Source organism: Parus major, chromosome 2 (genome assembly GCF_001522545.3).
Source record: "Parus major isolate Abel chromosome 2, Parus_major1.1, whole genome shotgun sequence".
Taxonomy (NCBI): Eukaryota; Metazoa; Chordata; class Aves; order Passeriformes; family Paridae; genus Parus; species Parus major.
In genome coordinates, this window is record NC_031769.1 from 17,339,614 (window position 1) to 17,350,657 (window position 11,044).

Below are 11,044 nucleotides of genomic sequence, written 5' to 3' on the forward strand. Positions count from 1 at the left end.
ATATATAAAATATATATAAAATATATATAAAATATATATAAAATATATATAAAATATATATAAAATATAATCCACATACCAGTGGGAAATTCCTAGTGAAAAATTGTGCTCCTGCATTTTGTCATGTAAGCAAAAGGTTATTTTTCCTGGTCCTTGAGGTGCTCATTGCAGCAGTGTAAGGGACTTATTAATGGCTTGGGATTGGTTTGAACAAGGAGGAAAAGGGTAGCAATCCTCTTTAGCTCAAGGTGATGCCTTGGTAAATGCTGGGAAAATGTTACACATTCACAGCTTGTCTGTTGGGTGTTTTCCACAGGAAGCTCACCCATGGCTATTTAGGCATGGTGTGAAGTTGCATAGTGTGTCCTCTATTTGTACGACCCTGTACATCATTTCTGCAGCCCCTGTGCTGATACATGTTATGCTGCCTGGGATAGACATGCAAAAAGTCTCCCCCTCCCCACAGACTACCACAAAAAACACCAAGAACAAGCAAAACACAGCATCTTTTTGTCCCTTTTCAGGGCCCTGTGATATTCTTCTCCTGCCTTTTGTCCCTCCTCCTCTCTCAAAATGAGCCTAAAACTTCCACCTCCCCCCAAAAAAAATCTAATTCCACCCCCAAAAGCCTCCAAAAGCAAAATCACCCAACCCTCAAAAAACTTCACCCCACTCACCACAAAAAAGCTCCAAACTTTTAGGAAGGCATCTCTTAGAGGGAGTAGAACAGTTGATTGAATAATCATCATCCTCCTCATTTGCAGTTTTCTTTTTTCCTTTTTATTTCCCCGTTTCCCTCCATTTTAGGTTATCTTTAGTTTAAGTTAATTCAGGAATTTAAATTAGTCTATTTTTTGCCTCATTTCAAATGATAGTTTTATTCTAGAAGTGAGAAAAATCAGAACATGAGGCATGTGTGACTGCTCTTTTTCCCAGAGAAAGCAAGTATGTCTTCTTGTTATGGATCCATGCACTAAGACATGTTCATTTTAAAATGTCTCCTTAGACTGTAAGAATATTTTATACAGGGTAATTCAGATATCTTTATGTAATGAGTCTGGCTAACATTAACATTCAAGCCGTGATGACAGAACATATACTCTTCTGCATTTTGATTTTCATAGATACCTGCTCTGTAAATATTCAGACTCTTCAAGATGGAAGGATGCTATTACCTGTATTTAAGGATTGGATCTTTCACTTGCCTTCAATTTGGAAGAAAGGGAAAAGGAAAGTCACTGCTAACTTCCCAGTTTCAAGAGAGATGAATCAGACATTGTCCCAGCACTTTCCCATGTGGACACCAAACAAGCATGGGCACAGAGGAGAAACACATATCACCTTTCTTCTGTTGGCAGCTGAAAGCTTCATTCCTGAACCACACAGGGAGAAAAATCTCTATCTTTAGTAATACTCAGCTATGTCTTTGTTGTGTTGATTAGTCATACAAAACACATACAGCACAAAAGCATGGGTGCACTGGGAAAACTGAATTTCTGTGAAAAGAAAGCTCAGGTTATAGTTCATGGTGTTCAACAGTTTCATGGGAGAATGAACAGTGCAGATATCTGAGAAACAACTGCAGTGTAAGGTACATTTTAGAAATACCTATCCTGACATTGCTGGAGTAAGATGATCTGCTAGCAGCCTTGTTTCTGGCTGATTCTTTGCAGGATTTCAATGAGAATAACTATGGAAGTCCTGTCTTTTTGGTTCTAAAGGCAACTTATTGATTTACTGCAGCTAAAAGCTCTGATTTAGAGGTATCTTGCCTTTCTGCCTTCTGGATTTTGTTGCTGGTACCTCAGTGCTCATCCTCACACAGTCTTGCTTCACATCATGTGGTGGCCTAATACCAATTTACATAAAAACAGTCCTCTACCCCAACATTATACCACAGAAAATATCTCAATATTAAAGAGCTTGAGCTCTAACAGTTGTGTTTATTTTCTAGTGTATTTTCTAGTTCGTGATATAAAATCAGATCCTTGAAAGAGCTCCCTGTCTACAGCATCTTTCTTCTCCATTCAAATCCCTCCCCCTCCACAGACTCTGACATGTTCCACATAAGACAAGCCATGAAATAATTAACAACAGTTACAATTTGCTGAATGACTTTGTGCTTCTTCATGTAAAGCCAACTGACTCACTTTTATGTGACCGATTTACCTGAAAATTAAATAGGAAGAATATTACCTGTTAAAAAACTCGATGCTCTTCAAACAAGATCAAATAATGCAGCTCTACTTTCAGTAGATATCCTTTGTGGACTATTTACAGAGAAACTTGTTGGTTATATAATCTGTCAACGAGATGTTTGCTTTTTTCCATAAATTTAATTAGGTTTTGATAGATTCATCAGTTTTCATCTAAATTATTTTTGGTGAATTCTAATTGGCTCCTGCTGTGGTTTGGCAGCCACATAACTGATCATATGCCTATTTAATCCACTCATGGGATATTTAACAAATTGTTAGCTATTTCACTGTGCACTGAAGTGTAGCTCTACCGATTCTTTTTTCCTGTCATGCTACTGGGGCTATTATGACAGTCCATTATGTGATTTATTTTGTGAAATAAATGTGAAGTGTTGCAAAAACAACAATACATCATAATCTTTACCCAAAATAAAATAAGGTCAAGAGATATCCCTTTGCTTGTACATGCAAAACACTAATACCCTTTTTTTCCAAATCTATGGACAGTAGTTCACTTTTTCTGACATTAAAGCACTAAGTAAGACTTATTGCAGTGAAATAGTTATGTGATAATTCATTTTATCCTTCTAAAATAAGTACTTAATTGGTTAAGAGGAAAAGGAATAGGCCTATTTATCAGATGTTTAGGCTTGTCTACCTGGGGAAATAGCCTGGAATAGTTATTGCATACTAACTCTTCAGGAGGACATTCTTAATCCATAGTGAAATTGTCCCTGTGTGTTTAGCTTAACCCACACTGGGAATGAGAACAGACTGATTGTTGCACTTTGAATTCACCCCCTGCATTTATTCTACAACAACTCCCCCACACAGGCAAATTTCTAATGAAAATAATGTAAGGAGTTCAGAAAAATAGCTGCAAAACTTAGTTTATCTTTTATACGGTAAATTCCCACTCTGCTGCCCGTGATGCAGCTTTTTAGGCAGGACTAGAGATTACTTGGAATGTGGAATGATGTTTCAAATAGAAGTGCCTGAGGTACAGGTCCATATGCTCCCTCTTTTCCCCCAGCTGCCCAAATAATTTATCTTAGGTGGTGTTGATTCTTCTTTTTTCTAGTTCTTTGTTGGGAGGGGTTGTGTTGTTTGGTTTTGGTTTGTTTTGTTGTTTTGATTTTTTCTTGGGGTGTAGAGAAGAGTACACATGGTGCTCTGGAATTTATGGTACTTGCTTCTGGTTTTCCTAGTAGAAGGTGAGCTGCTTGTGTGCTTGGTCTGCAGAACAGTCCTGCAATACTTCAGCTCTTAACTGGAGATGTGGCACTCACTCTTCCTTCTGCTAGCACAGAGAGACCTAATCAGTGAAAAAATGGTTTCTGGTCAGACCTGTCAGCGTGCAACTTTGGTTCTTGCTCTCTAACATAAATCAGGGTAGTGATGCCTGTAAAATGGTGTGAAATGTTGAAAGACAAACATGATAGATGTGAAATCATAATAAATCACCTTCTCAGTAGAAATATCAAGTTTTCTCAAAATGTGGTAATTTCTGTGTGACACAATTCACATAATATCAGACTCGAGAAATCCATAACTCAGATATCAGAAGGCAAGACAGAGCTGTCAATATGCTAGTCCAACAAACGACGTGGTGTTAAACTTTGCTATAATTCACATGCCATCAGAGACATACAGCAGCTTCTGTATATCCATGTTTTCTTAACAGACTATAGTAGGTGAATACACAACAAGCAGTGTCAAACCAAACCATTAGGGATGACAGACCCCAGCAGATTAAGTCATGATGGCAAGGTCAGTCAGATGTGAAACTTGGCTAATGATGTCATGCCCTTGTCAGCTTGCATTGGCTAAACACGGCAAGGTTTACCAGCAAGCCCTATGGCTTAGTGAGCACTGCTAAAGGGAATTTTGACCTGAAATAGGTCAACGTGAGCAGAATACAAATACTTGTGGTGCAAAGGCTCTTCTTGAAAGCCTAGCACTGCTAAAGGCAATGGGAGCTTGGCCAGTGACCTCCATGGGGCCAGGATTTTGCCCTTTGGCTTTTGCGGATATGACATTCAATTAAATCCCTTTGCTTCTATTCTGTAGATTGGGTTTCATCATATGTCATAAGACATTTGTACATTGCAAGCTGTGTAGCGGGGAACAGCATCTCATTAAAGATTTGTACAGATACCAGATTAATGGGACCCCAATCCTTCCAGGACCACCTCACACATGCTGAAGAACAAAGCAATAAAAGAAAACCCATCCGCAGTGCAAGAATCATCCTGCTGCAGGAATTAGCTTACTTTTATCATCTGAAAATGACTGCCCAGGATGCTCTGTGCAGCTGAGCTGAGCAGGGTGGGCAGGTGTAGAGGGAGCCACAACCAGCTTCACCCTGTCAGAAAACATTATGGTGAGCAGGGCTCAGAGGGAGGAGATGTCTCCCAGCCAAGACCCAGCCTCCCCAGCAGTTGATGCTCCAGGAGCCAGCCAAGTATTTCCAAAGGGGAAGGGGGCACTAAAAGAGGGGCTGGACAACAAGGCAGGGTGAAAGCAGACTGTGTCTCTCTGAGGGACAGAGATCAGTGGTGCATCTTATGCTTTAAATAAGCAGCCAATCTTGAAACAAGTGTCTGTCTCGCAGAGGTGGTGTCTGTGTTTTACAGAAGTTTGGTTTGGTGTTGAATCAACACTCAATGAATAAGTACTAAAACTAGTTCCTTCAGACAGAAACTTTGTTTGTTGCGGGTTTTGTTTTACTTCTAGGCATAGGCATTGCTAGGTTTACCAGCTGAGGTAAGCAAAAAAATGCCCCCATAGCCAGAGCCACAAAAGCCAAGGAGCAAACATGCTCACCCTTAAGAGGCCATCAGCAGAGATTCTCAGACCATACAGAGCCACATCTGAAACATTGTACAGGCAGAGTCTCCCCCTGCAATTTCACAGAAGCACAGGTCTGCCTAGCTCTGCTTAGCACATCCAAGGGCAGTAGAAGGGAAAGGGTAAAGGCAGTAAATTTAGTCCTTCTTCAGTGTGTTCTGTTGTCCCACCTTTCAAAGCAGACTTCTAAACTTCTCCAAATTTATTTTTAGGAACATTTTAATTCAAGAATCTTGAAGTTCAGCAGAATCCCAATGGCTATGAAGGCGTTACAAATCTCATTCTGACACTCAGATCCAAGATTAGGTTCCAATACACTTTGGGTTTGGGTTTTTTTAATTGCAAATACACAACAGCTTAATTTCCAAGAAGGTTAAGTATTTAAATCATACCACATAACTTGCTTTTTTGGGAAAAAAAATCTATTTTTTTCTCCTAATGACGTAAACAAAACAGGAGAGGAGGAGATGGAATTGACTAATTCTAGAAAGGTGGGGCCAAATCTTAGGTACATTTAGGCAACAAAAACTACAGAAAATTTTAGAAGTGCCCAAAAGGGGAGATGCCTTGCTTCTGCTAATGTCAAAGATTATTTTACTGTCAAACTGACAAAGAATGGCAATCTGAAAGATGAGAAATAGAGTATTATTAGTGTCAGTGTCAGAAAATGTTAACGAGTGATATTGTCACAAATTAAATCAGACACAGGCAAGTAGCTAAGAAGAAGCAGAGAAGAAAAATCTTATACTTAACAAGAAATTATGCAATTAAACAGTTTAGGTGTGCACAACACCTCTAATAATATTAATTTAAAATTTCATGGAATACAGTGACCAAAAAAGGTAGTTAGAGTAGCAAATTAGCCAAGAGAAATAATCTTCTAGTATCAAAGCAGATGTTGTCAATCAGGAAAATCATGAGTGAAAAAAGGAGCACAACAGAACTAAAAAGTGACAGTTTTGTTTGCTGATTTCTCAGCTTTTCAGGCTGCCTATGAACAGACCCATGAGACAGACATGGGACAGAGACACTGTGAAGTTCCTGGGACTGAAATGTGTAGTTCCTTCCCTGAAACATGAAGAGCTGTATTTTGCTACTGACTTAACCCTCCTCCCAGTTTCTGTACATGTGCAGAAAAACCTCCAAAGACAAGAATAACAGCATAGATAGCATGTTTCAATAAGACCAAGTTCAGCAAAATTTGAATGATTGTGAATATCCAAAAGCAAATAGGAAATTCTGGGACTTTACTTAAATTGTAAGAAAAGGAGCAGAAAGGAGCAGAAATAAAGGTGTGAATAGGGAAGATTTCTGGGAATATGAACATTTCAGGAAGGGTAGAGAGAAACATAGAAGCTTTCTCTCAACATGTACAAAGATGAAGCTACACAAGAGAGGATTGTTGCCATCAGCAGGCAGAATAGAATCATCCCAAATCACAGTACACCCTAGCACAGAACAAGAGCCAGGAGATTATTTTAATTCACAACAGAATTAAAGCTCAGAAGCTGAGCAGAGTAGTCAAGCTGCCAACACAGAAATGCTTAAACAAAGGAGATACTAATGACCAGGAACAGTCAAGTCCCCAGACTGGGGACTGGGCAAGTACCAAACCAGAAGTACATAAAGTTAAACAGCAGATATCAGCCAGAAGCCAACATGGGAGTGCAAAGGGGTCTGTGGAAGAACAACAGAGAAACCAACTGGCATAAGCAGAAAGTGAGCTACAAGTCAGATGTAAGCAGGTGAGAGAAAAGGCATCCAAGTAGTTTCATCTAGCTAAAGAAAGAGAAGACTAAAATATTACTTCTGTGAATTTTACTGAAGCAACTTGGTACTCTTATAAAGAAAAAGGCATCTAGTTATTTAGCATACAAAAATGTGTCAGAGGAAATGAAAAAATGTTTTTACACAAAAAAATCAGAATATGCTGTATAACTGTTCTTATAGATATGTATGTAGGACCAAAAGAGTAAGAAATTTGGTGTAGAAGAGCCATATATCTTAAGAATTATGAAAATCAATAAGAATTTTCCCTTTTCACTGAAGTACAAATTAAAAAAAAAAATTAAAAAGAGGATCAAAATGAATGCCTTCAGCGAAGTTCCCTTGTTCCAGGCCAGTAAAAAAGAGTTTGAATAACAGTTTTCAGAGGGCGTAAAAACCTCATAATTAATCATTTCTTCAAACACATCAGGAGCAGGAAGCTATAGAGTTTGTAGGCCCATTAATTGATCAAAGTACAAAAGGAACTTTCAGAGAAGATGAAGCAGAGGAGGAAAATTAAATGATTTTTTACAGCCTTGAAGGAGTTTGGGGAAATATCTGGGCTGGAACCTTTCTTCATGCATCAGAGGAGATATGTCAAAAGAACTGCTTCAGAGTGAGTTCATTAGAAGAATCTATAGAAGAAATTGTCAAAATTAAGGTAAAAAATTGTCAGGTCCAGATGATTTAAAGTCTGACCTACTAAAGGAAGCTGCAAGGCATTAGAGCTGTCATTGCCCTGCAGGAATGGAGGATGGCAAAAGTGATGACAATTTTTTATGAGTTAAAGGTGTATCTGTAGAGCTGTAGCATCTCCTAGTTTGACAACTGTATCAGGAACAAGGGTGGGACTTAAATAAGAGGATATTGGGAAAGTGCAGTACCCTGGGGAAGGAGCTTTCAAAGAGGGGAGTCATGTCTTACAAACCAGACAGAATTCTCTGGAGGCATCTGATAATAGACCCAGTTAAGAACATAGCACAAAAAAGCAGAGGAGTGGCCAGAATGGGTTTGCTAAGAATGCCATCTCCAAAAGTGAATGCCTAGGAAAGAGAAGGCAACCAGGACAGATGTACAAGATGCTCCTGATGAATACTCCTAGGGCTTCCAATCACTTAAACTTCCATGAGTGCTTTAGGCAACCTTTATTTCTCTACATTAAGAAACATTCAACAAATTTGTGATCTGTGAACTAGACAAGTCTATCCCTTGAATCCACAAGTAACACATTAAGTGTGGCAATGAACTTTGAAAGCTAACTACACAGTGCATGAAGACATGAAGAATCTTTTTTTTTATTTTATTTTCCAAATATGCCTTCTAGAAACATCCTTCAATGTCCCCTACTTTAGGTACAAGCAGAGCCAGTGAACAAGCAATTCCCACCCTATCCTGCACACACTGATGGAGATTCAGTCTCTGGAATTCCTGAAAATATTTGACATTGTCCTTCACCAAAAACTCTTCCCACCACAGTATAGGAAAGTAATGCCTTTGAGGGATAGGTAAAGAGATAAGGTTTAGAAAATGAGGAATAAGAATAAACAACCAATTTTCTCAATGCAGAGAAGGTACAAGTAGAGTCTTACTGGGGTATGTGATAAGTTTGCCCTGTTCAGCACACTTCTAAATTACCTGGAAAAGGAGGTGAATAGTAACATGGCTATGTTTTCTGTTGATAAGAATTTAGCTCATGAAAAAAAAAAAAAAAGAGAGAGAGAGAACTGCAGGAAACAAACTGACTGGATGATTAAGTGTCAGATGAAATTCAAAATAGATAAATGTAAAGTAGCATGTACAAGAAAAACAATCCTAACTTTATATACACAGTGACAGTCTTTAAATTAGCATTCAGGAATAAGGTCTTGGAAATATAATAGACAGTCTATGAAAGTGTCAGAACTCAATGCTCAGGAGTAATAAAAAAATAAAAGCAAATTGAATGTGAGGAATTATTAAGAAAGAAAAAGAGAAGGGAGAGAGAAACCATCATCACACACTGCATAGATATGGGGCTACCACACTCTGAATACTGTGGGCAGTTCTGATCCACCCATCTCACCCATAGTGTACAGCAGGTCTAAAAAGGGTTCAGAACTGGAGTATTAGGATAACAAAGTTACCAAGTGGTTTCTGCATCTGAAGTGATTAAATAGATCAGGCTTTTTCAGTCTGAAAAGAGGTGGCTAAACAAGACTGTAAAAAAGGTCTATGTAATCATAAGTCTAAGCTAACATAAACATGGATTTTGTGTTCATTGTCTTTTCTAGAGCAAGAATGAGAAAGTTTCAAAGAAAGACAAAAGACAGCAAATTCGAAACAACAACAAGAAGTAAAACACACTGTCAGCTGCAAAAAATGTTTCCAATGGCTTTCACCAGTTTCCCAGGCTTCAGAGAGTGATGAGTCAAAACAGGAAAAGTAAAAAAAAAAAAAATCAATCCAGGTCTATTGAATATGGAGACAAAATGTGTAGCCCAGGAGCCATGGTTCATCAGAAGTTGAGATATAGTGCTGGGGAAGGATTTATGGTTTCCCTGGCTTTGTACTCCTCTCAATGCACCAACACATGGCTACTATCAAAAATAAGATAATGGATTAAACCAATATTTTGGTTGTACAGATTTAAACTCTCATGTGCTCAGTCAATAACACTCCAGCTTTTAAGATTCACACTTAGTAAAATACTTTTAATTTTTAGTCTAGTACAGTAAACCTATCTGGTATGGGCCACACTGACGGAGAGTGAGCATAGAACCCCACTGGACCATGACAATAATGGTATTTTTTAGTGGTACTTTATATTTTCACACTTGAAAACTGAAAGATCACTAGTTAAAGACATAAGTGAACAAATTGACACAGGAGGACTGCTTCAATAGGAGGTCATAATGTAGCATGTCTTCATGGTTGCTGGAGATGGCCATTTATGCTCACCCTGGCATACTGATTTTGGTGCAAGTGGAGTTTGTTTCATTCATTGAAGGCATAGTTCAGTGGTGAGTATGGTGGTGGTGCTGAGTTAACAGTGGGACTTGATGATCCTAAATGTCTTTTCCAACCTTAACAATTCTGTTATTCTACAATACTCCTCAATTTTAACTACATCAGATATCAAGAGCGTAGCTTAAGTTTTGGTTTATCGCTTTGTAATAACCACAGACTGACGATTACAGAGCTCAGGGTTCAAACCTTGTTCTTCTTCTGCTGAATTCAGTGATACTGACTGGCACTATTTCATGGCATTGATGCCAGCAAGTCCTGGCCCTTTTCTGGAGTCCCAGCTGGGAGGAGCAGCCAAGGGTTGTGTAAATGGGCACACCAATGGCAAAGGTGGAGAGCCTGAGGACAGGTCACAGATTTTGTAACATTTTCATATGAACACACATGGGAATATCATTTCTTAATGTCTTCCCCACCAAAGAAATTAAGAGCTACAAAATGTGCCTGGCTTTGCTTTACTGTGCTGCACAGGGTGTGATGGAGCAGACACCGCTCTTCATGCCAGTGTAAAAGTGAGGACTGGCTGGGAAGTGTTCAGTGCCACAAGATCGGGACCCCAGTGCACACAAGGGTCTGGTACACCCACATGTGTGCACACATCCCCAGCAAAGAGGGAACTGGCTGCTGCCCCTCCAAGGCAGAGGGCTCTTCCCCACCACCCAACCCCCAATGGGAAACTCATCAGGCTGGGCAGAAGCTCTGTACCTATTTACTGGGTATTTACTGTACCTACTTGCAGAGTATCTGAAGTACTTTCTTAACCTTAATTCCACAGGGGAGAGGAACAGCTCACAAAATTGTGATCAACCAGATTGCAGACAGAATTTAAAACATAGTCCTACTTTAGGCAGTATGTGCAAAGTCATCCTACCTCACATCGCCAGGCAGGTTTGATAATCCAAAGACCATCCTCCTCAGAAAGAGAGCATTGTTTCAAGTTTTCAGGGTTGCAGTGCCCCAGCAGCTCCAATTACCTGCAGCTACAGTTAAAGTTAAGCACTCTGAAAATAAGAGCCTTGAGGGCTTGATTTTCATTGGTTTTACCTGAGATGCAGCTGAAAATGCTCAGCCCATTTATCCCATCAGCGGGAAAAGACACTGAAGTGGTTTGGAAATGAAAGGAAACTTTGCTCGAGCTTCTTGCCAGTACCTTAGTAAACTTCCCAAACTGGAATTTAAGAACACAAACAACTCATGGCTCAGAACTGGCAGCATGTAAAGTCTCA

General features: G+C 39.3%; 1 long non-coding RNA gene across 1 annotated transcript in view; it reads right to left on the reverse strand.

The window, feature by feature from the left end:
* LOC117243775 overlaps positions 1 to 10,803 on the reverse strand; it is a 16,361-nt gene extending 5,558 nt beyond the window's left edge. Inside the window, exon 1 of the long non-coding RNA XR_004495669.1 lies at positions 10,690 to 10,803. This is a non-coding gene — a long non-coding RNA (uncharacterized LOC117243775). The remainder of the gene's footprint in view (positions 1 to 10,689) is intronic.
* Positions 10,804 to 11,044: the final 241 nt, after the last annotated feature.